Below are 17,630 nucleotides of genomic sequence, written 5' to 3' on the forward strand. Positions count from 1 at the left end.
CTCTGATGATGGAGGGATCCCACATCGGGAAGCTAACAAAAGAGTGGATGCGAAGCTGGCTTTAAATAGAGAGAACCATGAGGAGAGTAAAAGTACCTTTCTTGGCTGATCCCTTTCGCTTTATGGCATGCTTGTTTGGGTTGGGCGTCGGCTAGAGTGCTCGGAGCGTGGATTAATTCCAGTCTCCAATCAGGTGTGTATTTCTCACTACTGTAGCTGTAGGATGGCTACTTCGGGCCGCGATGGGCCGAAAGGGGCCATGTGGTCCCAATGGGCCAACGGGCCTAATTGGATAAGTTGTTTGATTGTGTAGTAAATATTGGACTGGGCTAGGTGAATCTCATATCCGTGGCTAGATTTGGGCTAAAAGGGCCACACGAGCGTGTGGGCCCTTTTGGGCGGAGAATAGGTTGTAGGCCCATTCGTTTTGTTATCCCTGTTTAGAATACTTTAGTTTACCAAATTATCAAAATACCCCTGGTTTGTAAAATTACTAAAATACCCTTGGTTTATAAAATTACGAAAATACCCCTAGTTTGTAAAATTACCAAAATACCCCTGGTTTGTAAAATTATCAAAATACCCCCAGTTTGTAAAATTACCAAAATACCCCTAATTTGTGAAATTACTAAAATTCCCTCGACTTGTAAAATTATTGAAATACCCTCGACCTGTAAAATTATTAAAATACCCTCAACTTGTAAAATTACCAAAGTACCCCTAAATTATAAAATTACCCTTTTACCCTCAATTTATAACATTACCATTTTACCCTCGATTTACAAAATTACCGTTTTACTCTCGATTTACAGAATTATCGTTTTACCCTCAATTTATAAAATTACCATTTTACCCTCGATTTACAATATTACTGAAATACCCATGTAAGGTAGAATTACCGAAATACCCATGTAAGGTAGAACTACCGAAATACCCCTGTAGGGTAGAATTACCGGAATACCACTACAGGGTAGAATTACCGAAATACCCCTATAGGGTAGAATTACTGGAATACCCCTGTAGGGTAAAATTACCGAAATACCCCTGTAAGGAAGAATTACTAAAATACCCCTATAGGGTGGAATTACCGAGATACCTTGTGGGGTAAAATTACCATTTTGCCCTTAAGGTGTTAAATGACTGTTTTGCCCTTGTGGCCAAGTGACTAACTTGGACTGTGTGGTTGACGAATTTGATTGTGAATATATGTTGGTATACGAATGACTTGACTGTGATTGTTTGATTAAATATGGGAATGACATTTTGCATACATGACATGTTGCATGGGTTGGGATGTTGTACGGAGGAATATCTAATCTGTTAGGATCGCATGGTTTCTTGACGACTCTGGATCCACCGAAAGCTTAAAAGCTGTATATTCATACTGATTTTATAAGGTCGCACGGGTCGCCCAAGACGACTGTGGACCGGTCAATGGTTGAGTGTCGATCATATTTACCCGAGGCTGTGTGCTGACTATATTACCGTCGCTGATGGCTATGTGCCTAACATGATACAGCTACCGATGGCTTAAAGCCTTCTGATTATGGCTTTGTGTCAACCTACATATGGCTCTATGCCAACCTGATTATGGCTGTGTTCCAAACGTTTTTGCCTAAGGCTATGTGTCAATATATGGTTATTGACGACTCTGTGTCGATCACATTTACCTAGGGCTGTGTGCCAGTTATGTTACTCTAGTTAATGGCTATGTGCCTAGCATAATGCAGTTATCGATGGCTTTGTGCCACGTATTCTGTTAAGTGGCTTTGCCACATTATCTGTTCTAGTGGCTCTGCCACAATATCTGTATCTGGTGACTCTGTCACAATATCTGATAACTGAGTAGCAATGCTGCAACTATGGAGTGCAGGGCTGGGTGGGTTGAGCTATTCCCGACATGGAGTGCAGGGCTGGTACGGGTGGAGTGTAGCGGTTGGTTATAAGCTGGATTGGGTTGGGATTGCATTCACATTTTGATTTTTTATTCTGTTACCTGATACTGATTCTGTTACCTGATACTGATTCTGATTCTGATTCTGTCACCTAATTCTGATTCTGATTCTGATTCTAGTTCTGATAATGTTTCTTATTCTGTAATGGGTTAAAGCCCATCTGGTACTGTCTGTTAAAATGGGCTAAGGCCCAATTGGTACTGAAACTGTAAGTAAGCTGGGGCCAGACTTTTAATTTCTTTATATGACTGACTGTTCCTTTTTATAGTAGGGGATTCCACACTGAGTTTTTGTAAACTCACCCCGTTTATTAACCTTTCTGGTAATTTCCAGCCTTAGACGGATCGGGGCTGCAAAGGGGCTCGGAGGAAGCCACACACACTGTTTATGTTACAGTTTTGATTATTACTTTTAAATGTTTTTATGTGGGTTGTAGTAAAGCCGTTGTAATTTTCTGGATTTCAAATTTGGAATTTTATTTATTGTTCTTATAATTGCTAGTATTAGAACACGGTTTAGCAAAGCAACTACTATTGTTCAAAACATCACGTAACCGTAATTGTTTTTAAATCAAGCTTCCGCAACTGCCAAGATTTTTACAAAGTTGTTAAGAATGTTATTCAGCTGAGGTTTCTAATATGGTTTAAAAAGGGTATAAGTTTTTAATTATTAAGAAGGGTTTTTAATGGAAACATGGTTTTCGAAAAACACTTCAATGTGATATACCAGATTCGAGTCAAACTTCCAGGCCGGGTTTAGAGTGTTACATTTAGTGGTATCAGAGCCAGGTTGCAACAACTCGGCTGTGGATTGGGTTTTCAAAGGTTGAATTTTAGAAAATTATTTTCAACTACGTGGTCTGTTTGAAGTATTTCTTTTAAAAAGTGTGGCACACCGAGTCTCCGACACCGAATCCGTAAGTCTTCTGAATACTTTTGTTTGTTTAGAAATTGAAATACTATGGATTCCTTAGATATTGGTCTGAATTTAAATTTGGTATTTATTTTATGTGGATGTGATGTTTGGATATAGAAATTGTATATATGTGTGATAAATATGTGGCTGCTTCTGTGAATAAGTGTTGTATGTATGAGATGTTTCAAGTTCTAGTTGAAGTGTGATAGTGATAGTAGGATTAGAGTGCACAGGGGTAGCGTAGTGGGGTAGATGTTACACAACTACCCTATTAGACGGAAATTTCGGGGACGAAATTTCTTTAAGGGAGGTAGAGTTGTAACACCCTGAATTTGTGCCTAGAAGTTTTTGGCCTTGAGCATGGGAGCGGTTGTTGTGCATGTAAATTTCGTTAATGAAGGCTTGTTTTAGTGGTTAACTGTGCTGAGAAGTGTTGGAGAAGTCCTGGGTTCAAACCTGGACTCTAGCAAAAATTTTGGTTTAAGGTGAATCAAACCCTGGGTCCAGTAGGTAGGCCTTAAGAATATTGTTAGAGAAATTGTGACTCAAAAAGCCTTGTGACTTAATGGCAAGTAGCGTGTGGAGCATTTAAGGGGAGGCATGGGTTTGAATCCCATGGCAAGCAAAGAGCATTTTTTTTGCTAACAGGGGGCGGCAAGAGTTGGTGTTGAATTTAAACTCTGATGGTGGAGGGATCCCACATCGGGAAGCTAACATAAGAGTGGATGCGAAGCTAGCTTTAAATAGAGAGAACCATGAGGAGAGTAAAAGTACCTTTCTTGGCTGGTCCCTTTCGCTTTATGGCGTGCTTGTTTGGGTTGGGCGTCGGCTAAGAGTACTCGGAGCGTGGATTAACTCCAGTCTCCAATCAGGTGTGTATTTCTCACTACTCTAGCTGTAGGATGGCTACTTCGGGCCGCGATAGGCCGAAAGGGGCCATGTGGTCCCAATGGGCCTACAGGCCCAATTGGATAAGTTGTTTGATTGTGTAGTAAATATTGGACTGGGCTAGGTGAATCTCATATCTGTGGTAGATTTGGGCGGAGAATAGTCTTTAGGCCCATTCGTTTTGTTATCCTTGTTTAGAATACTTTAGTTTACCAAATTATCAAAATACCCCTGGTTTGTAAAATTACTAAAATACCCTTGGTTTATAAAATTACGAAAATACCCCTAGTTTGTAAAATTTCCAAAATACCCCTAGTTTGTAAAATTGTCAAAATACCCCTAGTTTGTAATATTACCAAAATACCACTGATTTGTGAAATTACTAAAATACCCTCGACCTATAAAATTATTGAAATACCCTTGACCTGTAAAATTATTGAAATACCCTCAACTTGTAAAATTGCCAAAGTACCCCCGATTTATAGAATTACCATTTTACCCTTTATTTACAAAATTACCATTTTACCCTCGATTTACAAAATTACTATTTTACCCTCGATTAATAAAATTACCGTTTTACCCTCGATTTATAGAATTATCGTTTTACCCTCGATTTATAGAATTACCATTTTACCCTCGATTTACAAATTTATTGAAATACCCATGTAAGGTAAAATTACCAAAATACCCCTGTAGGGTAGAATTTTCAAAATACCCCTGTAGGGTAGAATTACCGGAATACCCTTGTAGGGTAGAATTACCGAAATACCCCTGTAGGGTAGAATTACTAAAATACCCCTGTAGGGTGGAATTACAGAGATACCTTATGGGGTAAAATTACCATTTTGCCCCTAAGGTGTTAAATTGCTATTTTGCCCTTGTGGCCAAGTGACTAACTTGGACTGTGTGGTTGACGAATTTGATTGTGAATATATGTTGGTATATGAATGACTTGACTGTGATTGTTTGATTAAATATGGGCATGACATTCTGCATACATGACATGTTGCATGGGTTGGGATTTTGTACGGAGGAATATCTGATCTGTTAGGATCGCATGGTTGCTTGACGACTGTGGATCCACCGAAGGCTTAAGAGCTGTATATTTGTACTGATTTGATAAGGTCGCACAGGTCGCCCAAGACGACTGTGGACCGATCAATTGCTGAGTGCCAATCATATTTACCCGAGGCTGTGTGCCAACTATATTACCGTCGCTGATGGCTATGTGCCTAACATGATACAGCTACCGATGGCTTAAAGCCTTCTGATTATGGCTCTGTGTCAACCTACATATGGCTCTGTGCCAACCTGATTATGGCTGTGTGCCAAACGTATTTGCCAAAGGCTATGTGCCAATATATGGTTATTGACGACTCTGTGTCGATCACATTTACCTAGGGCTGTGTGCCGGTTATGTTACTCTAGTTGATGGCTATGTGCCTAAAATAATGCAGTTATCGATGGCTTTGTGCCACATATTCTGTTAAATGGCTTTGCCACATTATCTGTTCTAGTGGCTCTGCCACAATATCTGTATCTGGTGACTCTGTCACAATATCTGATAACTGAGCAGCAATGCTACAACTGTTGAGTGTAGGGCTGGGTGGGTTGAGCTATTCCCGACATGGAGTGTAGGGCTGGTACGGGTGGAGTGTAGCGGTTGGTTATAGGCTGGATTGGGTTGGGATTGCATTCACATTCTGATTTTTGATTCTGTGACCTGATACTGATTCTGATTTTGATTCTGTTACCTGATACTGATTCTGATTCTGATTCTGTCACCTAATTCTGATTTTGATTCTGATTCTAGTTCTGATAATGTTTCTTATTCTGTTATGGGTTAAAGCCCATCTGGTACTGTCTGTTAAAATGGGCTAAGGCCCAATTGGTACTGAAACTGTAAGTAAGCTAGGGCCAGACTTTTAATTCTTTTATATGACTGACTGTTCCTTTTTATAGTAGGGGATTTCACATTGAGTTTTCGTAAACTCACCCCGTTTATTAACCTTTCAGGTAATTTCCAGCCTTAGACGGATTGGGGCTGCGAGGGGCTCGGAGGAAGCCACACACACTGTTTATGTTACAGTTTTGATTATTACTTTTAATTGTTTTTATGTGGGTTGTAGTAAAGCCGTTGTAATTTTTTGGATTTCAAATTTGGAATTTTATTTATTGTTCTTATAATTGCTAGTATTAGAACACGGTTTTCCCAAGCAACTACTGTTGTTCAAAACATCACGCAACCGCAATTGTTTTTAAATCAAGCTTCTGCAACTACCAAGATTTTTACAAAGTTGTTAAGAATGTTATTCAGCTGAGGTTTCTAACAAGGTTTAAAAAGGGTATAAGTTTTTAATTATTAAGAAGGGTTTTTAATGGAAACATGGTTTTCGAAAAACACTTCAATGTGACATGCCAGATTCGAGCCAAACTTCCAGGCTAGGTTTGGGGTGTTACATCCAAAATCTATAAAACAGAATGAACATGAAAACACAAAGTTAGTTATAATAGCTGAGTAAGTCATAAGCAAATAAACATCCCATTGATATAATCAACCCATTTTAAGCTAATCCAAATTTCATTACCATTATCAAGCTTAACCTCAAACCTACAAATGAGATAAATAACAAATTTTCATACACAAAAATCTACCTTGGCCGAATGCTCACTTAATCAATTTGACTTAATATTATACATCTTTCAAAGCCAAAATGTCTTAATATAATCAAACATACACATACGCATTTATATAACCTCAAGAACCATAATATAACATCATGTATATATACCACTTATATGGCCGAATTTACATGATCACATATATGCACATATCCAAGAATCAATTCTACAATATTCATACTATTTATTTACAAGGCCGAATACACATACTAAATTCTCATATAATCTTTATTTGTATCACACATAATTAGTAACAAATATCAAGTTATTTATTTACCTTATCTCAAGTAAATAACAAGCTAACTCATACCTGATAATTTAGCTCGTTTAACGTATTCAATTACCACATCAGTATAAAGTCTTTTAGCCATAAAATTATAATAATTCACTGGCATTATGCCTAAGCCTGTATTTCACACTAGCACAAGACCTGCTAGACTCAAAGTCTGATTTTATACACCAGTAATAAGCCTGCTAGGCATAAGCCCGATTTAATTCACCAGCACAAGGCTTGCTAGGCTCAAAGTCTGAATATTACTATTATAAAGCTGTCTCTTAAACAATTCATATATCGAAAAATCCAGATATTCCATATAGTTCATACGGACGTTCAATGTTATAACTCAGTCGAATTAAACTCAAATACATTATTTCCATGCTTAATCATATTAAGCTAACTCTACTATAATTCTATGAATTCTAAATCAGCAAATTAAACTAATTTACATTCAAAATATACGATGTTTAATTGCTTAAAGACTTACCTCGGATATCAACCAACAATGTAAATCGACTATTCGACTATTTGTGCTTTTCCCCGATCCAAGTCCAATTTCTTTTGCTCTTGATCTATACAACTTCAAATTAATCTCATTCAAACACAATTTCATTCAATTTAATCCAACAACACATAAATGGGAAAATTATAATTTTACCCCTAATATTTAATACCTTTACGAATTAGTCCTAATTGCATAAAACACAAAATACACAAAATCTCACAACAACATAGTCAGGTCGAATCTTTCTTATATTACTAGTCCATATATTTCATTTATTTCACATTTTAGTCCCTCAATTTATTATTTTTACAATTTAGTCTAATTACTCAAAATCATCAAAAACTCTAATACGAAACATGTTAATCTAAAACATATCCTTCATATTTCATCATCAAACAACAAAAATCTCAAGCTCATCAATGGCATAAGTCAAAATATTCATCAAAATCAAAAATTTAAGCATGGGTGGGATAGTACTCGAAGCAAGGATCTCAAAAACGTAAAAATTATCAAAAACTAAAACCAAACTAACCTTGAATCAAGCTTGAGAAATTGCCGAATATCACAAAGCTTTTATTTCTTTTCTTTTTTATTTTTGGTCAAGATATGAACATATGAACATGACTTTAATTATGTTATATTATATCATATATATTATTTACCTATTTACATATTTAACCTTTTAAAATTAATAACAAAATCATGTATAATAAGGGTACATTCGGCCATCACTTAGTCTAAAGGTTTATTTGCAAAACAAAGCCATTAACAATTCGGTCCTTATAAAATAAACTATCAAGTTTTCAATTTACACGATTAAATCGTTTTACTTAATCAGACATTCAAACGTTCAAATTAAATTACAAAAATTTCACAGGCATTAATTCACACAAAATAAACACAGAAAATAATTTTTAAATATTTTTCTGACTCGGATTCGCGGTCTCGAAACCACCATTCTGACTAGGGTCTAAATCAGGATGTTACAACTCTCCCCGCTTAGGGATTTTCTTCCCCGAAAATCTTATAGGTGAATAGGTTCGGATAACACTCTTTCATTGTATTTTATGACTCCCATGTGGCTTCCTCAACTCCGTGTTTATGCCACAGCACTTTAATCAATAGAGTTTTCTTATTTCGCAACTCTTTAACCTCACGAGCCAAAATACGAATCGGTTCTTACTCGACGTCATATCGAGCTTAATCTCAAGGTCTACAGGGAGTAAGTCGATAATTCGATCAATACTCATAAACACCTGAAATAAACACGGAAAATTTAAGTTAAAAAGTAAACAGAAAAATAAACCAAAATGAAAAATTAAAAAATTTAGAAATAACGACTTTTTAAAGCAGTCCCCGGCAACGGCGACAAAAACTTAGACCGACGGAAATGTGCAAGTGTACACAATTGCAACAAGTAATAAAGTGACAAGTAAATGTCGAGCTATCGTACCCTTAGGGATTGTGAAAAGAATTATTTGTGAAATTAATTTAAAACACTTTGGTGAATGAAAATATTTTAATTTGAGGATGTGATTAAAAGCTAGGATTTTAGCTAAGAAAAATAAATATAAATAAAATAAAAGCAATGCACAATTTTAAAAGATGATTTTAATTAAAATAACATAATTGTGCTAGATTAATTGCATTTCTTAACTTAAAATTATTAAACTCATGTTCATGTTGTTACGAATAAATTCACGGCAACTCGGTAATTTGCTAACTTATGAATATACTTACCTACCAAAATCCATTTATCTCTTGACTATATCTCTATGTCAATTCAGCCGATTAAACAAACTCTAATAAGAAAATGTGTTAATGCACATACATTCTTATGAAATTAAAATAATCTCTTGTACATATCTCTATGTCAATCCAAACAATTAATTCAATCTCATAAGCACATAAAAGATTACGTAAGGTAACAATGTATTTCTACCTTGAAATAGTTTAATCACAATAATCTGGCAAGTTATGCAAGGCTAATGTATCGCTAGATACCGTTGCTAATTTAACCATCAGCTACCTTAGATGATCAAACATGCACTAATTAAATATCGTGTCAATTAAATACAATTTAAATTTGTTTAAATAATTAATTCATTAGTTACCTTATAATTGTAATGTAAGAATAACTTAGTCATGGTTTTACTTAATCAAATTGTAACGGCCTAAATTTCAGTGGTATTGGAATAGTGATTCGAGATCACTAAATCCAAAAAATTAGTAGAAAATATTATTAATTTAATGAAAATAAGTTAGATTTGAAATTAGGAAACATGATTGAAGTAGTAAATAGTATTTTATAATAAATACTAAATAATTTGGAAGTGAACATGAGGTATCGAGACCTTGAAATACTAAATCGAGCCATAAATATTTTTATAAATATTTATGGAGTGTTAGTAAGTTAGTATTAAAGTTTTGTCAAGAAACTTTAAGGTTTCAGTAGTCAATTGGGTAAAAATGACTAAATTAAATTAAGTGTAAAATTGTGAAATGTGATTAAATAGCTTTAATAATAAATAAGAGGGACTCAAATAGAAAATTGGCCCAAAATAAAATGGGCTAGACGGTTGGGTAAGTAAATGGTAATTAGGTTGTAATTGACTAGTTAAAGTTGGATTAAATTAAAATCACATTAAAGCCTTCAATGTGAACTAAGGGCAAAATGGTAATTAGGTTGTAATTGAATAGTTAAAGTTGGATTAAATTAGAATATCTAGAGTTTTCTTCATTTTTCTTCATCCTCTCCAACAAAAACACCATTGAAGGCTTCTTTTAAGCTGGTCTTTCATATTTTTATTACATGTAAGCTCAATTCTTGATTATTTCTTGTAATTTTTGTGTTTTTGAGACTTTTACAACTAGGTCCTATTATCTAATTCATTAGTTTTTGATTTCATGGTTGATTTTGAAAGTTTCCATGAATAAGTACTGGAAGTTTATGATGATTTAGCATGGAATTAAAGCTTTAATTTGTTTATATGTTGATTTTATTGAAAGAAGTATTTAGAAAGTAAATATTTAGGGACCTAATTGTAAAAGAATTAAAATTAGGGTTTTATGTGGAAACTCTAAATTTCAATAGTTGTGAAGTAATTTAAAATGTTTAAGGAATGTGTTAATTGAGAAGAAAAGGTTTTATTGATGAGTTAATTGGTCAGGGACCAAATTGTGAAAATTGTGAAATTTGGGGTAAAAGTGTAATTTTAGGAATTAAAGGGCATAAATTGTGAAGTAGAATAGAATTGAAATGGATGCTAATGAAGGAATGATTTTACCATTATAGATCAAGAAAACGAGGTGAAACGTGGGAAGGAGAAATTGCAAGAATAGTACCTGAATTTCTACAACTTTTGCAAATTAGCCCAGGTAAGTTCTTGTGGCTAAATTTTAGTGATCATTGTTGTTCTTATGAATTTTATAATATGAGCTATACTATATGATTATGATAAAACCATGAACAATGTAAAAATATGAAATTGAAGAAATAATCAAATGGAATGAAACATCGGATTGAGTACTTCTGTCTAGTGACAAACAATGAATTGATGGAAAAAGACCATTGTTGTACCATGGCAACAAGTGATAAGTGACATTCGTATAAGACCATAGTTGGGCTATGGCATCGAAAAACAAGTGATAAGTGATTTCCGTATAAGACCATAGCCGGGCTATGGCTTCAGATTAAAGTGATACAACTAATCCATATAAGACCATAGCTGGGCTATGGCATCAAAGAAATGTGATAAGTGTTTCCGTGTAAGACCATATCCGGAATATGGCATCGGTATGATATATGACTCGTGTAAGACCATGGTTGAGTCATGGCTTCAGAAAGTGAAATGTGATCATGTGTAAGTCCATAGTTTTACTATGACAAAGTGAAGACGAAGTACTCAATTCCGTATAGTTTCTTAATTTAAAAAGAGATAGTAAGCGATAAATGGGCCCAAAAAAATGAATTTTAAGTGTGAGTAAAGTGTAATTTATTTGTTTGTGGATGATAGGAGAAATTAGTGAATTATATATGATAAGAATGCTTTACCATATTTGGTAAGTTTATTTTTAAGCCTATGAACTTACTAAGCTTTCACAAGCTTACTTGTATGTGTTTCATATGTCCTATAGATTAACGTGGAGACGGAGGATCGGATCATCACTGAAAACCACACTATCCAGACATTCCCCAGTAGTTTTTGGGTTATTATCTTTTGATTTATATGGTATGTATAAGTATTTGGTTGGATAAAGTTATAGATGGCTATAGTATATATAAAGGGATGGCATATGTATATGAAACTTAGTTTAATGGTTAAGTACTAATAGTGTGATAATATAAAGTACATATTGTGGGGATAAATTGGGTGATTGGTCGTAATTTGTATATAATTGTGTTTCAGTGCAGGTAATGGATGGAAGGGTGAGAAAAGTGGCCTAAAATGGCCTATTTTCGTCCACACGGTTAGACACATGGGCGTGTGTCTAGGCCGTGTGTGACACATGGTAAGCCCATGGGCGTGTGATATGACCATGTGTCCTCTGTATCCTTAAATGTGAAGTCAAGATAGTACACGGGCCAAAGACACGGCCGTGTGTCTTGGTCGTGTGAAGAACATGGGTTTCAAGCATGATCGTGTGACAAAATCATGGGAAAATAGCTTAAAAATGGTCAAAAATCATGTTTTCACATGGCCAAGTCACATAGGTGTCTGTTCAGACCGTGTGGCTCTGTGTTTATGTCACACGGGTTGTCCCCACGGTCGTGTGTGCAAGTCGAATCTGCCCACAGCCTGGCCCCACGGCCATGGGAACCCCACGGGCTGGCCACACGGCCATGTCTCAGGCCACACGGGTGTGTGCCCCTATCTTCAATGTAAAATTTTCAAAGTTTCCGGTTTAGTCTCGAACCACTTCCAAACCATGTATTAGGCCCCGTAGGCCCATATTAGGGACTTTATTGTGAAATATGCAAAGTTTTAATTTGAAAATGCAAATTTTTGACTCAATTTTATATAAATGTTATCATATAAATCCAGTAATGCCTTGTAACCCTATTTCGGTGACGGATACGGGTTAGGGGTGTTAAATTTAGTGGTATCAAGCTCGATTTAACCGATTCTCAGAATGATCGTGTTGTGTAAAGTGATTAGAAATACATGCCATATAAATCTGTGATAGTGTGATGTGTATGATCCGATCTAACTCTTGTTATTTTTATAGATAACTCTTGATTATAAAGATTTCAGATAGACTAGAACGTACAGAACAAGAAGAAGAAGTAAATAGTAGAGTACAGACTTCTGAACTGGGGACCAGTAGTGAAGTTCTGATTTCTTTAATGGGGGAACGGGAACTTAAAGATATGATTTATGGAATTATGAATCAATGGTACAATGAAACAATACAAGAAAGAAACTCGGTTCGACAACCCCCTTCCCCTACTGCACCACCCAAAGTGCCCCTGGTTGCCCCTCCACCTCCTCCAACAACTGAATCTAGTAAACGTACTCCGTTGGAAAAGCTTAGAAAACTAGGAGTTGAAGAATTCTGGGGAAGATCAGATGATGACCCTGTCAAAGCTGAGTATTGGTTGCAAAGTATAATGAGAGTTTTTAAGCAAATGGCGTGTTCACCAGATGATTATTTAATATGTGCTGTGTCGCTACTGAAAGAAGAAGCGTACAATTGGTGGAAAACAATCGAGGCAGTGGTGCAGGTAGAGAAAATTACGTGAGAATTCCTTCAGAATGAGTTCAAAAAGAAATATGTGGGAAAACGGTATCTGGATAAGAAAAAGAGAGAATTTCTAGATCTACGACAAGGAAGTAAATCGGTAGCTAAATATGAAAGAGAATTTATTTATCTTAGGAAATATGCACGAGATATTGTACCTAGTGAGGAGGAAATGTGTATCAGATTTGAAGAAGGGCTTAATGATGAGATCAGAATGATGATACGGGCACTGAGATATGAGAATTCTTTGTTCTATCAGATCGTGCTTAGAAACTTGAAGAAGTATACAATAGAAAGATGTAATGAGATAGAAGGAGCAAATAATCTTTCAAAAGAAGTGCATCTAAATCATTTTCAGCTTTACCGGCGAAGAAATCTAAAGAGGAACTTAGTCGAGCCACTTCAGCATCGGAAAGATCAGGAAAGAGTAGACCAAGACAATCTGATTACAAAGCATCTGAGAGACCTGCTGTTAGGGTGGGTAGTGTACAAAATACCCAAAGGCCAAGTGTCAGTATTGTGGAAGAAATCACCTTGGTGAGTACCGGAGCAAGACATGAGCTTGTTATAGGTGTGGATCTAGTGATCATTTCATTCACGATTGTCCCCAACTACAAAGGGATGAAGTAGAGCAAAAAGAGAAACAAAAAGTTACTCCTCAACGAAGTAAACGTTCGGGGTAGAGTAGTGCTACAGGGGCTGCTCATTCAAGTATGAGAGAATCAGCTAGTCGATCAGATGTTAGAACACTTGCACGTACCTACGCTATTCGAGCGAGAGAAGAGGCTATAGTTCTGGATGTAATTGCTGGTACTTTCTAACTTTATGATGATACTGTGTATGCATTGGTAGACCCTAGGTCTACATATTCATATATTTGCACCATGTTAGCATCTGAAAAGAATTTATCTATTGAACCTACTGATTTCAATGTTCAAGTTACTAATCCCTTAGGCCGGTGTGTGATAGTTAACTTAATATGTCATAATTGTCCAATGAGAATAAAGGGCTGTGAGTTCCCCACTGATTTGATGTTGCTACCCTTTCAGGAATTTGATACTATTTTGGGAAATGGACTGGTTATTGAAACATGATGCAATAGTGAACTATCGTGAAAAACAGATCAGTCTGAAATGCCAATCAAGGGATATGATTTCAGTTGGGTCTGAAAATCTAGGTGATACTGTTAGTATTATTTCAGCCTTCTCTACTCAGAGATTGTTACGTAAAGGAAACGAGGCATTCTTAGCATATATTCTTGATACTCGGGGTTCCAATTCAAAGTTATAATAGATGTCGGTAGTCAATGAGTTCCCCGATGTCTTTCTTGAGGAGTTGACAGGTTTACCACATGATAGAGAAGTGGAATTTTTGATAGATGTGCTTCCAGGAACAGCTCCCATATCAGTGACACCATATAGAATGGCTCCAGCAGAACTAAAAGAATTGAAAACACAGTTACAAGAGCAGTTGGACAAAGGGTTTATTAGACCGAGTATGTCGCCATGGGGTGCACCTGTTTTATTTGTGAAAAAGAAGGACGGTTCATTAAGGCTGTGTATAGATTACAGGTAGTTGAATAAAGTAACGATTAAAAATAAATATCCTTTTCCATGTATTGATGATTTATTTGATCAACTAAAGGGTGTTGCGGTGTTTTTGAAAATAGATTTCAGATCTAGGTATTATCAGTTAACGTTAAAGGAATGTGACCTGCCAAAAACAACTTTCAGAACTCGGTATGGCCATTATGACTTCTTAGTTATGCCATTCGGTTTGACAAATGCTCTGGCTTCTTTTATTGACTTAATGAATCGAATTTTTCAATCTTACCCGGATAGATTTATGGTTGTGTTCATTGATGTTATACTGATCTATTCAAAAATAGAATCCGAGCATGGTCAACACTTAAGAGTTGTGTTACAGATTTTAAGAGAAAAACAGCTATATGCAAAATTCAGTAAATGTGAATTTTGGCTTCACGAAGTTGGATTTTTGGGTCACATTGTGTCGGTTGATGGTATACGAGTAAATCCAAGCAAGGTGTCAGTAGTGATTAATTGGAACACTCTAAAGAATGTTACGGAAGTGCAAAGTTTTCTTGGATTAGCCGGATACTACTGCCAATTTGTGAAAGACTTTTCAATGATTGCTTCACTGATGAGTGATAAACCGTAATTTATACATATTTTTACCCCATGTATAACGCATTTTATGGATGATTTTCCATTAGAATTGGTGAATTCAATGCTCCTAATACTTTAATTTCATGTTTTATACTTAGGAGAGCATAGGAGAGCGAAAGGAACGAGAAACGAGCCAAAAACAGAGAAAATGGGCCAAAGTACGAAATCAACACGGCCAGGACCACCTGACACGGGTAGACCACATAGCCGTGCTAATTTGCCAGGCTCGAACACGGCCTAAAGTAATCGAACATGGGCGTGTGACACGAGTGTGTCCCTTTCGAGCCCAAGTTGAGTCCAATTCGGAAAAGGCTAATTTTGAGGGCTCATAGGCATTCCAAAGCCTATAAATACACCCTAGAAAAGGAGAAAAGGGAGAAGGGGGAGTAAGGAATTACTCCAAGGAAGCCGATTGATCCATCTTAGAAGCCTAATTCATCATCAAGACTGAAGATCTCTCCTCAATTTCCCTTCAGGAGTTCTGGGTTTTCTTTATGTTTTGTACTCTTTATTCTTCTGAGATGTTTTCTTAATTAGTTATGAACTAAAACCCCTAAATACCTAAGGAGAATGAAACCTAAGACGAATCTTGTTATTATTTTCTGAATCGTATGATAAATATTTAACTTGTTCTTAATTATGTGTTCTTAATTCTTGTTTTGATAACCCAGGATACCAATTCAAGACATGCTCTTACTCAGAGGAGGAATAGACCCTATCTAAGAGTACTTTTTTCATAATTAAGCGGAGTTGATTGCGCGCCTAGACATAGGGTGACAAGATTTTACCGGATTAGGGTGAAACCTAATAAGGGGATCCATAGATCAAGTTAATGCAACCTTAGCGTGTTAATTAGAGAAAAGTATTGGTTATTCAATCTAGGGATTAGACGTTATTAGTCTTGAATAGGGATAATAACATAACTTAGGAACCTCTACAGAACAAGTTGAATGAATAAATCGTCCTATTTGGAGCCAGAATAACAAGTAAAGTCTAGGTGGATTTTTCCTTAGGTATTGTCTTAAGTCAATCGATTTTTCCCAGAAGCAATTCCTCAATTCTTTTCTTGTGCATTCTTAATTTTGATAATTAGTTAATTAAAACAAAACCTCTTTATTCTTAGGCTAGGTAATAAAAAGACAGTCATTACTAGTACTTTTAGTTCCTTTGGGTTCGACAATCCGGTCTTGCTAAAACTATACTATTATTTGATAGGTAAACTTGCCTACATCGCGATAATAGTTAGTTTAAGAACGAGTAATTATAAATATTTAAAACCTATCACGAAATCACGCGATCAAGTTTTTGGCGCCGTTGTCGGGGAACTGAAATATTAGGAGCACTCAATTTTTATTACTTTAGCCATTTATTTTTCTTTCAATTTAATTTAATTTTATTTTAATAATTACTAATTAATTTACTTTTTCTTTCTGTTGGCAGGTTTTTATAGTTTATGACTAGAAGAAACCTGTCAGGGCCACTACTTTTTGACGAAGAAATCGATCGCACAGTTCCTAAAAACCAAAGAGAAATAAGGCGAAGCTTAAGATACACAGAGAATGAGCAAGAAGACGATACTCAACCCCCAACTGAAGAGATGGCTGAAAACCAAGGCAATTAGCTACCTCCTGCAATTGCAGTTAATCAAAATCCTGCTCCACACACTATGTATGATTATGCTAAACCTTCTTTAAGAGGAACTGAATCTAGCATAGTTAGACCTGCTGTAGCTGTAAATACTTTTGAATTAAAACCTAACACTACTCAGATGATACAATAATTTGTTCAGTTTGATGGTTTGGAGGATGAAGATCCCAACACTCATTTAGCCAACTTTTTAAAACTATGCTTACATTTAAAATCAATGGCATTTCTGATGATGCCACTCATCTTCGGTTGTTTCCCTTTTCATTGAGGAATAAAGCTAAACAGTGGTTGAACTCGTTACCACGAGGGTCAATTACTACTTGGGAACAAATGACCGAAAATTTTTTACTAAAATATTTTCCGCCGGCTAAAACGGCTAAATTACATAATGATATCTCTTCTTTTGTGCAGATGGATTTAGAAATCTACGATGCATGGGAGAGATACAAGGACCTTTTGAGAAGGTTCCCTCACCATGGGTTACCGCTTTGGCTCCAAGTACAAACATTTCACAATGGTCTGAGTCCTTCGACTCAGCAAATGGTTGACGTAGCTGATAGCTGAATCATCAACAATAAAACACCGAAAGATTCCTATAAGTTTATAGAAGAGATGTCACTGAATAACTATTAGTGGCAAGTCATGAGGACAAAGCCGACGAAAACAGCCGGCGTTTATAATGTCGATTTGTTCACCATGCTCTCTAATTAGGTAGAACTCTTAAATAAAAAGATTGATGGTTTTCTTAATTCTTCACAGGTTCACCCAGTAATGCAGTGCTAAGCAAGTAGCGGTGGAACAAACCATTCGAAATACCAACCTTATGGCCACAA

The 17,630-nt window shown here is 36.0% G+C and overlaps 1 non-coding gene across 1 annotated transcript; it reads right to left on the reverse strand.

Moving 5' to 3' along the window:
* Positions 1 to 17,176: 17,176 nt before the first annotated feature.
* LOC121210409 (small nucleolar RNA R71) lies at positions 17,177 to 17,279 on the reverse strand. Its single transcript, XR_005905522.1, has one exon. It is a non-coding gene; the product is annotated as a small nucleolar RNA R71 (small nucleolar RNA).
* Positions 17,280 to 17,630: the final 351 nt, after the last annotated feature.

Source organism: Gossypium hirsutum, chromosome A11 (genome assembly GCF_007990345.1).
Source record: "Gossypium hirsutum isolate 1008001.06 chromosome A11, Gossypium_hirsutum_v2.1, whole genome shotgun sequence".
Taxonomy (NCBI): Eukaryota; Viridiplantae; Streptophyta; class Magnoliopsida; order Malvales; family Malvaceae; genus Gossypium; species Gossypium hirsutum.